The sequence below is a fragment of the Ambystoma mexicanum genome, chromosome 5p (assembly GCF_040938575.1).
Source record: "Ambystoma mexicanum isolate Mex_15411 chromosome 5p, UKY_AmexF1_1, whole genome shotgun sequence".
In the NCBI taxonomy this organism is placed as follows: domain Eukaryota; kingdom Metazoa; phylum Chordata; class Amphibia; order Caudata; family Ambystomatidae; genus Ambystoma; species Ambystoma mexicanum.
In genome coordinates this window covers 769,253,325-769,272,747 of record NC_090930.1, presented here as the reverse complement: position 1 = coordinate 769,272,747, position 19,423 = coordinate 769,253,325, and positions in this window count along the sequence as shown.

Here is a 19,423-nt window from a genome sequence, read left to right as displayed (position 1 = left end):
CATAAACCATACAAGCAGGCATTCTTGAAAAATCTGTAAAAAAAAAAAGTAAAAATAGTTACAAAAATGTTTGACATTCATGCGTGAGAAAGATGGAATTAAATCAAAGGTTTCTATGCTATGTTTGTTTTGGTCACAGAAGCAAAAGCTATGTAGCGTAGTCGAATATACACTAGGATAACTTTCAAACAGAATTGATTGATGTGAGGCAAATCGTAACGAGTTATTCATCCGTTGAATGTACTTTCATGCATCAAAAGTAAACATGGTTATAGACATGGTCTGCGAAAGATGCAATCTATCCCAATTGACACTGATGACATTTGCTATATATCGAGAACAGAACAAATTAAACAGAAGACAATGGTAATAGCAATGAGATGAATGAACATTACACTGCTGGGTAGATTCATTCGAAATAGGAAGAAATTTAGAGATCAAAATGATTTGATTAGGTGACCTACCCTTACCTTGACTAACAAACAATTAGATTCAGCAAGCAGGGTAGTTAGTAGCAGGAGAACAGGTAGCGTGATGAAGAGTTGACTTCCAGTGTTCACAGATATTCTGAGGTAGCACGATCACGAGTTGACTTCCGGTGCTCACAGAGGTTCAGAGGTAGCATGATCACGAGCTGACTTGCAGTGCTTACAGATGTTCTCAAGATAAATATCAAGGGGTTTATAAAGAATTAGAAAAGTGGGTATGTATGTGAATAAGTGATGTCTTTATGGCATTGTCTTATGTGGATTGCAGGGGCGTGGCCTGCTTCAGGGGTGCATGCCAGGAGACACCGGGTCTGGGGACGCCATGTGTACAATGGCCCCTGTGTGTAAGATACCTTTGAAGTGTATATGGTGTTTTTCAGCTTGGCTGTTCCCATCCTGCCAGCCCCCTCGGGAGGGCACGGCCACATGTGCAAACTGCCATTGATACTGGAGGGGCATGGAGGGGCCTGGGGCGTGCAGAAAAGGGTTGGAACACTGCTGAATGCTGAATGGAGACACACTTGTGTGGATTGCAGGGGCTCAGACTGCTTCAGGGCAGCATTCCTGGAGACATGGGGTCTGGGGAGGCCAAGTGTACAATGGCCCCTGCGCGTGGGATTCCTTTGATGTGTACATGGTGTTTGACACTTTGGCCGTTCCCATCCTGCCAACCCCCTCGGGAGGGCACGGCCACTGGTGCAAACTGCCATTGATGCTGGAGGGGGGATGGAGGGGCATTGGGCTTGCAGAAAAGGGCTGGAACACTTCTGAATGGAGACACAATTATGTGGATAGTAGGGGCACATTCAGCTTCAGGGCAGCATGCCTGGAGACACAGGGTCTTGGGAGGCCATGTGTACAATGGCCCCTGCGGGTAAGATACCTTTGAAGTGTATATGGTGTTTAAAACCTTGGACGTTCCCATCCTGCCAGCCCCCTCAGGAGGACACAGCCACAGGAGCAAACTGCCATTGATACTGGAGGGGGGATGGAGGGGCATAGGGCATGCAGAAAAGAGCCAGAACACTGCTGAATGGAGACACACTTATGTGGATTGCAGGGGCGCGGCCTGCTTCAGGGCAGCATGCCTGAAGACACAGGGTCTGTGGAGGCCATATGTACAATGGCCCCTGCACGTAATATACCTTTGAAGTGTAAATAGTGTTTGGCACCTTCACAGTCCCCCCCCCCACAAACCCTGCCAGGACAAGTGATCCTTCCCATGATTCAATGAAAAATGTAAACTATTCAGTAAAGTTATGTTGTATTTAATTTGTTGCTGATGTTGATGGCACAAATGAACTACACATTGTATACTTCGGGTTGCAGCACAGTGTGGCAAAATCCCCTATACTGACCACTGTCACTGGGGTACTGAGCTCGAATGGCACCAACAGCACAGGTGGGTATTACTCATCAAACGCGGCATCCAAGCCTCCCCTGAAGCCACCATGTAAATGCACGATAGGCCACCAGCCTGTACCACCTGTGGAAGAGAAACATACAAACTGTATTTAAATTAACATGATAAGTGTACAAACCTTATTTGAAAATGTAATCTTGTATCCTATGACATAGTTGCCAGTACACATTTTCATGGATCAATCAACTTGGGCTTTAAAGTGCAGACACATTACAAAAGTGATGAACTATGCATTCCATAAAGTCTGGGGCACAGAGAAATATTGTTTCTTGGTTGCACGTGAAAGACACATAAGATGACCACTATGATTTCCCCACAACGCAAGTGATGTATAGAATTGCAAGACTATATTCTTTTGGCAGTGATAGATCAAAGTTACGACAATATAGGAGACAAACATGAAATTTCAGTGGCCTAAGTGACATCACATCTAGAGTACACTTACTGGTTACTTGGATTGCAATGGCGAACTGTTGAAGTTCGTGCCTAAGCACGATCATAATCCTCAACACTGACCTTGTGAGTCAGGCTGCTCTGAAGTCATGCTGCTCGGTAACACATTGCTGCTGTTTCTCGTCTACCGATATGTAGGACAAGCATCCAGAGTTTTCTCTGCAGCAGCAGTTCTCCTCCTCGGTTGGCATGACCTCGCACCGATTGCGGGTACATCAGGTGGAAACGTCTTCCATGCGACTGGGCTCAGGCTCTTGATCCTGTGATTCGTCCTCCCAACTGTTGTCCAAAGCCCCATCGTTTCCAGATCTTTCTCTTTCAACTAATTCTGCCTCGGAATACTCTGGCTCGTACTGGTAGGGCTGTATTGTTGCCATTATATGACAAAATTAAAATAGATAGTAATGATAGTACTAGTATCTGTCTGCACGGGCTAAGAGCAACAAAGATAGCTGAACAGAGCAGAAACAAGCCACAGGATACACAAAAAAGACAGTGAAACGATTGAAAAAACAACTCTGATGTTGCCTGATGAAAAGCGGTCTGTTTATACTTATTAAGGAAAGAGGCGTCCTGCCATTTCCATGGAGACACGTCATTAGCTGGCACACAGAGAAAGTTGACACTAGATGTGCATCGCATTGTGAAATGGGCCGTACATGTCCAGTGACGTCCGCTTCAGGGGCATGAGATATGATTTAGTGCCGCGAGGGCAGTCCACATTAGTGCGATGCAGCAACAGATAAGATTAGCACAAGATGGCCGTGCCCGGCTGCCTGATTTTGCATGTGTAAAAGTGAGGAATCCTAAGGTATTTGGCATAGGAAATGTTTTTACAAAGGATCAACCTATGCTTAGAACCACATGCCCAAACGCGCAGTACAATAATATATTTGAGCGCACTATTCCTTTAAGAAGTCGGACTGCTTCTCAAAAGGAACATGCTTAAATGCTCTTAGAGATGATTGCATTTTTTTAAATTAGATAATATAGTCAACAATAGAGTTGTTTTATCTTACAAAATTCAGATAACAAATAAAACAATCAAACAATGTCATACTGTAGTCTAAAAAGTATGAGAGTCATAAAATGAAAAAACAAACCAGACAACAGCTTCCCAGTTAATGAAAAAAACCTAATGGCCCACCAAATATACACAACTTGGTAAAATGATAAATCAAGTTACAATCTTTTCCGGCAGTTAAGCGGTCCCAGAGATGATTTATATAATTATGAGTCACTTCTGAAGGACAGTAAGCCCTACACATTTTGATATGAGCATTGCGCAAGCTCTCAAAAAAGGTAAAGTATGCTTAGTGATCTCTAGCACCTTTTCCCAAAATAGACTGCAATCACAGGGTATCTGGACTTTGCATCTAATACCTTTCCATCAAATGCATTTGCATCGAGGCATTTACATCAAAATAAATGTACATCAAATGCATGTTTTTGGGGTAGTGAAGGGTACATTTTTATTTTGGTGGTTTTTAAATGGTTAAAAAACGGGGGGTTGGGACGGAACCCCCCCAAAAAAAAGAACAAAAAATGCATTTGATGCATATTTTTTTCAATGCAAAAAAATTAGATGGAAATGCATTCGATGTAAAACATTTGATGCTAAATCCATAAACCCAATCACGGTCCTTTCTAGGTATTTTTAGTTTAGCTCCAATGTTCTCGTAAGAATTAACCACACTAAATTTTACTTTCAAATATTGCCAAATGACAATTGTTCGGAGTAAGAAAGGATATAAGCTGGATAAGCTGGGGCATTTGATACTGCTGCAATATAAAGGTTGCACATGCGATTTTGATAGCAAGGTCCCGGTCAAGCATTTTAAAATATAATTGTCTGGTTTGTGCACATTGCATATAGTTTGATTTAATAAAATCCCCAGGCAAGTAAGGTTTCAATAGTGTCAACAAGTTGTAAATATGTTAAAGCGTAGAGTTTGTAAAAATGAGGGATATGCATTGTAACCTCCATAAACAGCATGTAATAGGGAGACAGTGGAGGAAAATCCCCAATACAAATTAAGATGCCTAGCAAACAGTACTGCTAAGCTTGCACATTTTAAGTTCCATAAAAACATATTTGGTAGCTTTACATTTTGGTAAGTTAAGTAAAAGTGTCAAAGATTTCCTTTTAATACCATCTAAGGCTTTTCCATGTTGCACTGCCCACATTTCGTAATCATCTGAAGTATTTTTGTTTCATATACCTTAAGAATGATGTTAACAGAATAGCCCCCATGTTGCACCTAGAAACACTTGTGTACAGCTCCGTTATGAATGACTTATCATATAATATCATGTCAAATGGAAAATGTTCCAAGTCCACTGACCTATTGGCATACATTCATCTTGATATATCCTCATACATGAGGTCAACCGACCTGGTTTATAGTCATAATCTCGAATACAAATATGTTGAAAGTCATAATGTCGAAAAAATAAAGTCGAAATCAAAAATGTCGAATTTCTTTTTTTTGTTGATTTTTATTCGAAATGGGGGGGTTTCCCCCTCCAACCCCCCTTTTTTAAATTTATTTTTATGTTTTACCCCTTTTTTTACCACCGGAACCCCAAAAAAACATATAAATTAAAAAAAAAAAATTCGACATTTTTGTTTTCGAGATTATTGTAATTCGACATTTTGTTTGAGATTATGACTGGACACCAACCGACCTAACTTAATTCAACACATGGGGTTAGTGGGAATCCAAAAACATACACAAAAGAAAATCCCATGTGAATAAAATCATTGGTGCTAATCAAGTCTGGCACTATGCAACTAAGCCTCCCATGTGCCACTATTTTGTATGACCAGGTGAAAAATAAATCTGGAGCCTCTGGTGGTGAACCGGTTTGATGATTGCAAGATCCTGTTTCTTAATGAATCACAGTTGAAGAAACTTTAAAACATGTGTATGTTATGTCCCACTTTGGTCATAAATCATTGGTGCTGCCCTGAAGAAGGCTGAGCTGTTGCCGAAATGTAACTCTATGAGCCGGAACTTGAGTAGGCAATACACAATTTAGGCTGGACTTCAATGTCATGTTCAATTATGAGCCCTGTTTTCATTTATTGAGCCAAAGGCACCTGATTTATTTTTTGCCTTGCCATATAAAATAGTGGCATATTGAAGCTTAGTTGCATAGTGCCAAGGTGGATTTTGCATGAGTCATATTTCAATATTGTATAGATAGTTTTTTTAACAGATTGCTTCATTTGCACAGATGTTTGTATGCAATTGTTAGGATGGTTGTGAGTATGTCTGATGGCCTGGTATGCTTGGGATAGTTGTATGCATGAAGTCTGCTTTAGATATTGTTTAAATAGTGATACATTATACATGCTGTAATTTTACCTGACTCATTGTGACTTAAATACATTTTCATATATAAAATCGTTAACTACATGGTTATCAATGATTTTTTCAAATGGGATTTTCTTTTGTGCAAATACTTTCATCTTGACACATTGCAGTTGGGAGTACCAATGCAGCTTGTGATCGATGAAAATACCAATCAATTTGTACTCAGTAGCTGTTCAATTCATTGTTGAGTATTTAGACAGCTGATTAGGCTAGCATTGAAGACCAATTGGTTTGAGATCCATTATGACCAGGTTGTCCATGTAGCCCAATCACTGCAGGGACAACAACTCTGGGTTTGCAAGTTCTGTCAATGGTCAGGGCCGTGGACAAGTCCACCAAGTCTAGATTAAATAAAGATACAATCCTGCTTTTTAGTCTGGTTTTTAGGGATATTGCTGGAGGCACATTCCCTGTGGATAGAAAACAACTTTGGAACACTGTTACAACAAAGGATGAGCTTTATGGCAGTTGGGGTATGCTTCCCTTGTCTCGCAATTAGGGCCTAGTTCATGAAATGCTGCATTTGACATGCAGGTCTTGTCTCCAAACTATGGTTGCTAACATCTACACAGAATGCACTAACATCTATACAAAACGGCAGTTTTGCTTGTGCATTGGGCTACACTATGTGGGTTGATTATATTGGGGTGGGGTCCTACCACTGTCTCTCCCGGCCCATCATAGCGCTTCAAATGCTGCTTGCCTTACTCTAAAGTACTTAGGGGGGTGGGATGGGGTTACCCCCTTCTAAAACAGCTGTGCCCAGGAGACCTTGTCTGTGGATCTGTGAGTGTTGGTTGCTGGTGATCAGGACTATTGGGGTGCATTGCTTCAGCACTTCAGAGTCTGACTGGTGACAAGAGCCAGCTGAGAACCTGCAGAGCTATCGCTCATATCATATGTGGCTTTGACTTCTTCTTCTTATGCCTGATCAGCATATTTGGGGTTCCTTCCTCCCCTGATCCTTTGACTGTGTACTAATATCCCATTCTGCAGTATTGTGCTAAGGGTGAGAATCTTACTTTTGTTACTACCTAGCAGCTAATTGTGATTCCTTGCTACCTGTATCTCTGTGCTCTGATTAATGTGGAGAACTGGAAGCTTGCTTCAGGTATTAGCATTGCGTAAAGAAGGAAAGCCTAAGATGGTGAAGGGAGCAGGGGAGATTAGTATTCCACACAGAATAGGATGTTTTGGAGGCCTCCATTTCAGCACTGCCAAGGGCAGAGGTAGAGCCTAACATAAGTGAGAGACTTGAAGATTCTTCGTTACAACACTGTATGAGCTCTTCTGAACCAAAGCTGCTGTCCTCCTATTAGCTAGGATGTGGTTGTGCTGCATATGTTACAGAGAGTGTACGATTTGTTGACTTGTGAGAGCACAATTTCCTTATGAAGTGGTAATAAACTATGAGAAAGCTAGACAGGAAGCAGAACAATCTACTTTCATCCTGGTTTCATGAATACTCTGCAGGACGCTAGGAAATTATTCTTGAAATTTAAAAGGGTGCTCTAGAGAGAGGCAAATACTATATGCTATGATATATCCAGCCAAGTTTATAGTTGTTCCCAATGGCAAAACCCTCTTTTTGTCAACACTAGAGATGCCCCATGAATTCCCTGACAAGATCCACAGGGTCCAGAACGGTCCAGGAGTCTGGGACCCCTGGGTCGTGACGAGTATTCTCCATGTTCAACTAGCTGATTCATATCTTTTTCTTAGATAACATTTTGCTATTTCTTTGTGGGAGATCTGGCTTGACAGTGGACTATGTATACAGTTTTGTAGATTATGGAACATTGATACTAATTATAGCTCCTGATTTAATTGGGATCAGACACAGGTTATCTGTTATTAATATGTTGGGTGTATGAGTAACAGACTGTGCTTGGAGTGTTTAGTTTCCACCTGGTGTGTGTTGCACTAGACCTGGTATACATGTTTGGTTTGTTATACTTGTAGGGGTGGGTGAGGCTGTCACTGAGAAGTACATTTGATGAGTGTGGCAGGGTGGCTGTTTGTGTCGAAGTTAGGAAAGTATGTGGTTGCAATGAATGGTCTAAGTATGAGGAAATGTAATGTTGGACAGGTGACTCATATCCAGTCAGATATATCAGTTTCCTGGATATTCTGTTCCCTCTCTTATATGGATAGTAGATCACATATCATTAATATAAATGGCATTGAATATCCAGTGATTAAATGAGCCAATTAAAGTTAATGATTTGGCTTACATGGATTGGCATCACATTAATATCGGTATGCTTCAGTAGACCCATCTAGTCTTCAGAGCCCATGGCTCATTTGCAGGAAACTTGGAGATTCATAGATACTTCTCGTTGTTTTCCCAAAACGTGACTCTAATGTTGAATGTCTTAAATAAGTCTCTTATCTTTAAAGTTGATAAAATGTGTCAAGATGATCAGATGAGAAGACTATTTGTGACAACTACTTTTTGACTGCACAGGGTTACCATCATAAATGTTTACTTCCCCCAACATAGACTTTTCAACTACTATGACTGGCTCTTTGGAAACCTGGTAGAGTGTCCAAATACAACTATAGCATGGGGAGGTGATTTAAACACTTCATTAAGCATAGACATTATAGGTCCAGTTCGAATATCTGTACATTATTCAGACCAGTAGATGAGATTCCACAGGTCATTACCCAGTTTGATTTAGTTGGTATCTGGGTCTGAAACATTGGGGGTAAGGAAAGAGGTTTAGTATGTGTTTTATGGTCCACAATGCAGAATCCAAGATTGCATGTTTCCTTTTATCTGATTGTGCTTCTACCTAGTTGACAGATTGTACCCTATACACATATTTTATCTGATCATTCCCTGTTGTTTTTGGATCCTTTGGAAGCCTCCTTCCTGTTACTGAAAGAAACATTGCATGATCATCTCTCTCCAGTTTCCCCATCGCTCAGTAGAAGACACCACCTTCCATCTGCAGTGTCCAGAGGTGTTAACCTATGAACTTTCCCCCAGGGACTTATTGTCCTCTGAGTCACCTTGTTGGTTGAACTGACAGCACCACAGTGATTCAGGGACAGGCCACCACACATTCATAACACACCCTCTAGCAGAATGTTGGACAGGCATTAGGGAATTCTATACATGTCTATAATCTTTAACATTGATGAAGGATGGCTATCTCTGCATGCCTGGATCTAATTCCACTGGTAAAGCTGAAGGGTGCAATGAGACACATCTTAAATGAAGTGAGAGGGATGAGTGTGCACTGCACTGCACCTATTTTCATTAAAATGCTGTATTGGTTATTAAATCAGATGTATGTCTCTACATGGAGTGCAAACCCAGTGTGAAAGTGCCTCCGTGTCAGGGCACTTGGATAATTGCAAAAAGAAGACATTAGCTATTGAGCCAGCGGTGTGGGCTGCACTCCCAACTTCAATCGAATTCAGTGTAGTTAAATTGAGTTCAATATATTCAATCAAGGTAAGTGATTCATTATTTATATGGATTTAAATTTCATCAGCAGATGCATTCACTTTGGCCATTGCATTTCGGACGACAAGGTCACTCATCAGGGCCAGGTAAGTTCCTTATCAAAGTCAATCACAATGTGTTATAAAAAGCACATCAAAGTACCCGACCATGCAACCTTTATGTTCAAGGCAATATCAAGGATCCAAATCATCAATGTTAGTAATTACACAAATATCATGTGTACAACCCTTTCTCACGAAGCTGCAAGCCCCGCATACTGCCGCCCAGAAAGAGCCCCGTCGCCCATACTGCATTTTGTTCCCATATTGCTGTGATCTTGCTGATCACATTGCCTTTGAACCTATTGTGCTGCGATCTTGCTGCCCCCATTGTATGAGCCCATTGCCATACCTGGGAACCCTGCACTTGGGTGACCCTTTTGGTCTTATGTACCTGTTTGCACATGCCTCTTTGGCCTTACCTGCGAATCCCACATTTAAGTGAACCCTCTTGGTCTACTGTACCTGTTTGTATATGCCATGTTAGCCTCACTTGTGAATCCTGCATTTAGGTGAACTCTTCTGGTCTACTGTACCTGTATGCACATGCCACGTTAGCCTTATCTGTACACACTTTTGCTTCTAGCCCTAGTGTCTTTACTGCCTCATTGCATTTTAGTCAGTGCACTATTCTGAATTTAGGCCCATTGCATTTCAGTTAATGTACTATTCTGATTCTAGGCGCTGCCCCATTTTAGTCAATGTTAGGAATTGTCACATCTAGGTGATGTATGCACTTTAGTCAATGTTAGGAACTGTCACATCTAGGTGCCCTCTGATGTATGCAGTTTAGTCAATGTTAGGAATTGTCACATCTAGGTGCCCCTGATGTATGCCAACTAGCCACTGACTATCATAGTCTGGCCTGCTCCCCACCAGCGCCACTAGAATCCACCTCTATCTACAGACCATGATCTTCCGGCTCGCCCTAATCATGTTCCCATTCTGCTTAATACAGGACAACGTACCCTGTAGCAACAATAGCTACATAGCCCACCAGGACGGCCTGGCTAAACTAGGGTGCCCCAGACACCACCCCATCCCGTGCCCCACTCCGTTCCTACCCTCTGCATCCCCCTTCCCCTCCACTAACCACCCTCCCACCTCCACCTCCATTGCTAAGTCTAACCAAATTAAACCGACCACCAAACCTCCCGCCAGCTTTAAGCCACCCGGCCTAACCACCCCATCCCTTACTCCCAACCTCACAGCCCACAATGACAGATTAGGCTCCAGGCTCCCCACCACAATTTCTAGACCCAGCTCCAAACCTTACATCAAAACTAATACAAAGCACATTGCCTCGAACAAGCCCACACCTCCCCCACTAAAAGGCGCCCTACTCAACGTCAGATCCCTGGCTGCCCACCCCACAGTAATTGCAGACATTATCCTTACCAACCACCTTGACTTTCTAGCCCTAACAGAAACCTGGCTTCATGAGGCGTCCGGACCCCATTTATCGCTAGCCATCCCAGACAAATACTCTATCCTCAGAGCGGACAGACCAAACGCCAGAGGTGGAGGTGTAGCGATCATTTCCAAATCCGCCCTAGGCCTTAGACCAACCGACACAGTCGCACTCACATCCTGTGAGTTACTCACAGCCAAGCTACAAACATCCCCCACAACCACAATCACCATCTACCCCATATATAGACCCCCAGACACCTCTGGGACCTTTGAAGAAGACATCACATCCCTCATCACTGAAAACTCCAAACCATCAGCACAAATCATGATCCTCGGAGACTTCAATCTCGGCTACCAAGACCCGAACAATGCACATGCTGCATCCCCAGCCAATGTCCTAACCGATCATGGTCTTACTCAACTCATTGTACTCAATACCCACCAAAAAGGCAGAACCCTTGATTGGGTAGCAACTCACAATTGCAATACAACCTGCAAAGACCCCCAACCTCTGGTATGGACCGATCACCACATGATCCCTCTTGAGGTCAACACCAATCAGGCACTGCCCAATAAGCACCCCAGGGCACCAGCATGTCCCACAAGGAATAAACGCAACATTACTGCTGAAGCCCTACTACCACTGGTCTTACCTACCCTCAATGATCTCCCAGCCAACGCTGACCTAAACCTGCTGATCGACACCTTCAATAATTCCATGGCTAGAGCAATGGACACCGTTGCCCCTGTAAAAATACGCAAAGTTAAACTCAAAGCTCATCTGAACTCGTGGTGCACCCCTGAGCTCAAAATACTCAGGAAAGAGAAAGCTAAGGCTCATCACACCTGGAAGACTAACCCCACCGCAGAAAACAAATCCAACCTCACTAACTTATCCTTACTTTACAAAAGCGAGATAATCCGGAACAAAAAAGATGCTTACAACACCAGGATCACTCAGGCAGGATCCTCCACTAAAAAATTATTTAAAATTCTGAAGGAACTAGAAAACCCTATTTCACCTCCAGAAACCTGCCTGAAAGACAAATCCTGGTGCACCAACATCCAGAACACCCTCAACAATAACATTTTAGGACTCCAAACTAAAATTGAAGACATACGGCAACAACTCTTCAACAATAAGGTCACCAACCTTAGCCTACCCACACCCAACAACACTAGCGCAGGCTTCTCGTTTAAGAAAGTCACCATCCCGGAAGTTCAAAAAATCATCACCTCCCTAAAACCCTCTAACTGTAAGGGAGACAGCTGTCCGGCACAGATCATAAAAGATGCAGCCAGAGAGCTCTCCCCCTTTATTACCAAACTCATCAACCTATCCTTCACCAATAACTCTATCCCCAGCAACTTAAAACAATCATGGGTTCTCCCACTCCTGAAAAAACAATCCCTCGACCTGGCCATACCCACCAACTACAGGCCCATCACCACAGTCCCCTTCCTACTGAAAATCCTGGACAGAGTTGCCTACATCCAAATTCAGGAATACCTGGAATTCAACCAACTGCTAGGAATACGTCAATCTGGCTTCAGACCTCAACACGGAACTGAAACCGCCCTTGTTGATCTCAAAAGCCAGATTGATGAAATTAAAGACAAAGGCAAAGCCGCAATCCTACTCCTACTAGACCTCTCAGCAGCCTTTGACCTGGTCAGCCACGAAGTCCTCTGTAATCACCTTGCCACCGCAGCCCACTTCTCATCCTCTGCCATCACATGGATACAATCCTTCCTGGCAAACAGAACCATGCAAGTCTTTTCCACTACAGCTGCAGCAGACCCCATTCCATCACATGCGGGGTCCCACAAGGATCCTGTGTATCCCCCACTTTGTACAACATATTTACAAAATCTCTATTTGACCAACTGGACCATCTGGGTGTCCCTACACAAACTACGCAGATGACACCCAGATACTCCTCACCATCTCTGGTAATTACCAAGAAGACTCCGCCCGGCTCAACATAATATTCTCCATCATTCAGGCATGGATGGCCTCCCATGGCCTCTGCCTGAATGATGAGATGACAGAGCTCCTAATCGTCGGCTCCCCCAACACTCTAACTAAACTCGACCTAGCTATAACAACATCACCATAGATGGCCATGTCATCCCCATAGCCAAAAGCGTAAAAACCCATGGTTTCTATCTAGATGCCAACACCAACCATAGCAAACACACCAATATGACCGCTTCAGCCGCTGCCTATACCGGCAAGCTCATTAGGGCCAGCAGACCTTTCCTATCACCCAATAGCTGCCTCACCCTTACCAGGGCCCTAATACAATCCTAATCTCGATTACTGTAACAGCCTGTACCTAGGTGCTAATCAATCCTTACTCAACAAGCTGCAGGTAATACAAAACAACGCCTTGCGCGCAGCCCCCAACATTCCCAGACAAGAGCATATCTCCGCTACTAGGAAAGCCTGCAAATGGCTATCCATACGCCAAAAAATTGATCTAAAAACCATCTGCCTTACATACAAATCCCTCAATCACCTAGCACCACCATATCTAGCTAATAAATTCACCCTGAAACCCGCCACCAGATCCACCAGATCCTCCAACACTCTTTGCTTATCAGTGCCCAGGTTCCACCTAAAAAGAGCTGGAGGGGTAAGCTTCACAGTGCTTGCCCCCAACTCTGGAACTCCCTACCGCTTAACATCAAAACTGTCGAATCCTTCCAGATCTTTAGGAAGCAGGTCATCAACTGGCTTCTAAACAAAGAATAACGCCATTAACACCAGACCTTGCGGTAACTAGCTTAGACTGTATTTATACTGAAAACTGTATATTGTACGCATTTGCTCTTGTTTACTGATCACTGTATATATTATAAACTTGTACGAAGTATGCAAAACTAAGATACTTCTCAACGCTGTAACCAAATGCTTAAGCGCCCTTCTACCTCTGGGTTTGGAGCGCCATACAAATATAATAAATAAGCAAATAAATAAATAAAATAATTTAACAATCACAAGAATTAATTCAAAACCTCAAAGCATTTGCTTGTTCAGAAAATACATAATCAGAGGAAACTGCAATTAATACATGTATGTCAACAGCACATAGAGAATGTAGGAAAAGATAGAAAAAGGTAAAAAATGGTTGGTGGCAGTTATGAGAGCAAAAATACTATCCATGCCTATCACATAGTTCTTGGAGGGATAGTGTTACACATGCGACTGACCTGGAACATAGACTGGATGCAGATCTTGATGCTACAATTCTTATCTGGCGCCTAACATCCTGTATAATAATAGAATACTTAATTTAGGGAGCTGTCAATACGATTATGTCTATAATTATTAGGAAAATGTGATATAGGTCTTACCTATAAAGATGTTAAGAAGTACAAAATAATCAAAATGTTGATATGGCATCTGGTTCTTGCGCCACGTACAGAATGGCAGCTTCTGTGTACCAAAGGAAAAATCAATAGGCTCTCCGTGATAATTCTCCATGACGTATCATGTTAATGTGACTAATATTAAACTTAACCAGTCACAGTATGGCTCTAGTATCATCAAATTCACCAAGATAACTCCCCTTAGTTGCCGGCTTTTTCACGGATCGATCGCCAAAAATCATAAATGTATTCCAAAATGAAGTTTACTTCCCTTGTTAGTGTGAACTCCTAAACTGACATTTCAGCATGTAAGTAAATGCTATCAACATGAATTTCGAAAAACATTATATGTCGCTATGTGGGTATCTGTTACCCGTATACATAATTGTGTGAGATGGTAACTCGCAGAGGGTCCCTAAGTCTTACCTGCAGTGGCATTTGTCAGCCGCAAACAAACTCACTCCTGAACTCACGCAGCTGCAGAAGTAAACTAAGAAAGTGACATGGCAACGTGCCACGTAATCAGTAACTCCCATCTTGATCGGGAAAGTACGTAGAGCGCCAAGAAAGGTGACTCCACAATTTTGGACAGCCACTATAACTGACACCGATTATCGTACTGCGAAATCGAAAGTAAAGACAAAATCAAACCAATCAAGTCACTGTTAACAAAAAATCCTCGTGAAGAAAAAAAAGGAAACATAATTTGAAAGTGTGGTATGATGGGAAATGTAGTTTGAGGTGGATGCAAGTCTTCCAATGCGCGCATAGCTGCTTTAAGGAATGCGTCAGTGTGCACCCACTTCTCAGTGGGTAAATCACTGGGATGAGTGAACACAAGGTATGATGGGAAATGTAGGGTGAGGTGAGTACAGGTCTTCCATAGTGCACAAAGTGAATCAGGGTGTTTCCAATTGTTAGTAGAACTCGATTGAACTACATTGTATTCGATTGAAGTTAAGAAAGCCATTGATTGGCGATTTGGAGTGCAGCCCACACCACTGGCTCAATAGCCAAGGTCTTCTTTTTACAAATCTTAAATGAGCCACTCTCAGAGGAGGAGGTCAGTGCCACCATCCATTTTGTGGCCATTAAGGTGGATTCTTTACTGGCCGCCATTTCCAGTGAGGTGCTGATAATGCTTATAATAAAACATGAGAAACGTCCTTCTGAGTGTGGTTCATAACGGCACATTTCATATATTAATTTATACAAGAAGATTCTGGTGAAGGTGATTGCAAATGGAATTGATGAACAGTTGGCATCCCTTGTTTTAGCTGACTAGAGTGGGATTATTGCCGAGAGATCTCCATCAAATAACCTGAAAAGGCTCTTCGCTCTGCTCCATCAAGTGGAACGAACAATTCCTACAGCTGAGGTATTACTTGAAGCTGAATAGGCATTTGACTCCACTGAATGGCCTTTTCTCTTTTCTGTCCAGGGGGGAATGGCTTTGGTGGTTACTATGTTGTTCTAGCATCATTGCTATACATTAGATATAGGAGGACCATGCATTCCAGAGGTTCTGGTGGAGAAAAAAGGAGGTGAAATACTTGGCAGTGATTATATGCAGGACATTTGAGCAGTTTGTTAAGGCTAATTGTGGATGTGTAGGTGGAAAGGTGGAACAGGCTGCCCATATCGGCTTTAGGTAGGAGTTCACTCATAAGTTGTTCTACCCAGATTTCTATATCTGTTCCAGAATATTCCAGTTCTCCTTCCCAGGTGTTTCCATGCAAGATTAAGTTATTTTATTGTTAGGCCAATAAGGGGTGAAAAATATGGTAGAGTGTGCTGGCTTGTATTAACATCACCATGCGACAGAGGATAAGTTGTAGTCCTGTACCTAGAGCGAAATTATTCACAGGTACATTGCCAATTCCTTTGGTTTGTGGGTTGTGAAGACCAAAAGCATGCCTTCGCTGAACAGACAAAAGCAGGTCCAGTGTGTTTATAGTCAGTTATTTGTGTTACTAATGGGTTGAAGTGAGGAGGTTAAAGTCCTTCATAGCTTGGTGGAGAATGGTAGCGAAGTGGACAGAATTGTTTTTTTAAATCCCTTCGGATGGACAGGAAGCTGGCTTACCCATTACGTTATGACCAAGATTAGGTTGCAGAGCTTTGGAGATCTGTTCCAGGATAGAAAGTAGGACACTATTAAGTCTTATTTACTTTCAACTCAAGTTATCACTGCACTCTCACTTCATGAATTCCCAGGACAACCTTAAACCTTTCCCCATCATATTTAATGATCAGCTCATGAGTGGAAGGAAAGTTGATGCCTACACTTTATGCAGCTGCCAGAAAGTTAGAGGGCAGCCCTCATGGACCCCACAAGAGGAGCCGAAAGAGGGAATTGGAATACGCTTTAGGGAGGACCAGTTCTTGTATATATGTCAACAAACTAGAAGAGCATCATATAGTTACATGTTTAAACTATTATTTTTCACTTTATTTTCCAAGCCCTGCTGTCTTGCAAGATTTTTTATTCCGGTGACATCTAGTTTGGAGGAATTTCCACCTTCCCCAAATCAGACTGACAGCCTCCCTACCCTTTCCGACAACAAACACATGGTTAGACAGAAGGTATATTTATTAAGGAAATAGAAATAATTATGCCAATTTAAAATATAAACAAATTGTACATCTTTTCCATAACCTATGTAATTCCATTGTAAATTGTTACTTCAATGATGAATGATCAGATACTGGTTAATTGAACTGTAAAAGCTGAATATAGCTTGAATGTTGAGCTTTTAAAAGACACATGCTGCTTACTTGACATATATTTAATGTATATGTTTTCTAGATTCCCTTGAATGGTGTTTCTCTTGCATTGCTGCATAAAAAGTATACATTTGTCATTTTTCAAGGGTAATTTAAAATGGGAAAATGGGTGAAAGGTAAAAGTCCTCTCCACTTGTCCTTGAGTAGTTCAGGGCAAATAACTGGACCCTGCTCTGTGAACTGACCATGGGAATGACTTCAAATACATTCTTTTTCTGTGCATGTGCAAAGTGAGATATTATATGGCTCCAATTCGGAAGTCGGCCATTACACAGAAAAGGAGTGAGCAATCTCCCAATATACATAGCATTTGGGTCTATTTCATTTGAAATATTAACTCATTTCCCAAAATATGCAGTCAATTGATATACACCCCCTCTGTACTTATACAAATGAAAGTGTCATCTATGTGCCTTTAGAATATAACTCCCAACAGATTTATATTTCCCCTTGGCATTATACTTATAAAGGAATTTCTTTTGGCTGTCTCACAGACAGGTAGGTACCCTCTTTAGCACTGGTTCAGTTCCCCTCGCCCTACCTACATTTACCTTTGTAAAGACCAGTTCAATTGCCCCCCTCTAGGAACAGGTGGGCATCCATTATCATGGTGAGTCAGCTTCCCTCCACAATGGTTTATATTCTTCTACATCGGGCCTGTCTCTTTCTGAGGAAGGCCTGGGGTTTAACTGCACATAAGCATCTTTCACAGTTGTCTGCTAGCAATCCAAGATTGGTCGATAGCACAGCAAGCTGTTCTATTCTTCTTCCTGTTGTTGTCAAATCTTCTTTCTGTTCTCTTCATTCAGTCAGTCTCACAGTCAGTCCATCCATAAGTGAGTGTCCCCAGTGAGTTTACTTCAGTCTATGGGGATGCACCTTTATAGAATAGAAACCACTCTCTTTAGAGGTGAGTATAATTTTTCTTTTCTGATTGGTCAGTCTAAGTGATTGGACAGTGTTCCAAATGTGACACCACACTAAATCATCCTCTTCGTACTCATTAGGTATATTAATGAAGGGGGGAGCCCAATGGGAGTAGCTTCTAACCTCAATTTCCCTCCCTTTTGATATGATCTCATATTGGAGATTTTTATATAAACAATTGTGATTCTATAAAACAGTATATTCTACACATTTGATTAAGTTACTAATTAGTTTTCCAAGTTGCTCTCACTCAGGTGATTACAATAATGTGATTTTCATCTTGGCATAGAATATGATATGCGTGTAATAGATTTAGGCTTCTCTGCCACTGATAAATTCACTCAACAAACCTACTCCCATCTCAGAATAATGGCCTAGCTGGCAGCGGTACTAGGATACATGAATAATTGACATGCAGCATTTCTGTGCAAATACATCTCAATTAGCCTAATTTTCATAACTTAATAATTATCAAAAAGTATATTTGTATGTTCATCTAAAAGTTTTCACCCTGAGCAATATATAATAAAAGTACGCTGCTAAGACATTTATTTTTTTTATTTTAATGATTTTTATTGTTAAAATATTGATTTTGATACAGATATCAACAGGTTACAGACTTTGAATAAAACAAGAACCACAGAGAAATGACATAGTAAGTGATTTTGATCCTTTGTAATAGTATTTCTATAAGGCTAAGTCATTTGTTAAATTCACTTGCGAATGTAATATGAACTATAATAGATATAAACCGCATTAATATAACATGTAGTTTAGAATTAATTATATCACAGGTCTGCAACGAGTGATTTATATGTACTGAAAATAGAGATTTGGGGGGAGACGTACAGGGAGACAGACTAGAGACATATAAGGATAAGGAGGGAAGAGGATAGGGGGGAATGGGTATATTGGATTATTTCATCAAAATAATCTAATCATTTCAAACATTATCAAGTTCTAGCATTTTTGAATATGTATGGAAATATGAATAATGATGCTAATATAAGGGTGTAAATTTATGTACCATGAGCAGTTGCATTAAAACAGTTAAGATACCTGGTGAAAAAATACCATTTAGCATTATATTTAGGAATTGTGTTGTGATTATTGGCCATGCACATCTCTAGTTTATGAGTGTTACAAATGGTGTTCCACCAGATTTTGGTGGAAAGTAAACTAGAGTCTTTCCAGTTAGCCGTAATACATTTTAAAGCTATACAGATGAATAAGTCATAAAGTCTTGCAGAGTCAGATGGGAAATAAGTTGTAATGGCTATACTTCCTAAAAATATGTTAACAAAGGAAAAGGGCACATCAACACAGAAGATACATTTAAGAAGCTTCCAGATTTCCTGCCAAAATTTAACAGTAAATGAACATTCAAAAAACATATGCATATACGTGGCGGGAGATATGCCACATGACCAACATTTAGCATTATAATTCGGATTAGACTTAGCCAATTTGGCTGGAGTAATAAATGCTCTGTGCATGAAGAAATAATAGTGTTGTGATATATTTGCTGATACCGATATTTGTTTGATTTTAGCAAACAGACGATGCCATATTTCATCTTCAAACATGAAGCCCAAATCAAGTTCCCATTTCAGACGTATAGGGCAAATCTTAAAATTTGAGGTGAGCATATTGTAAATTTT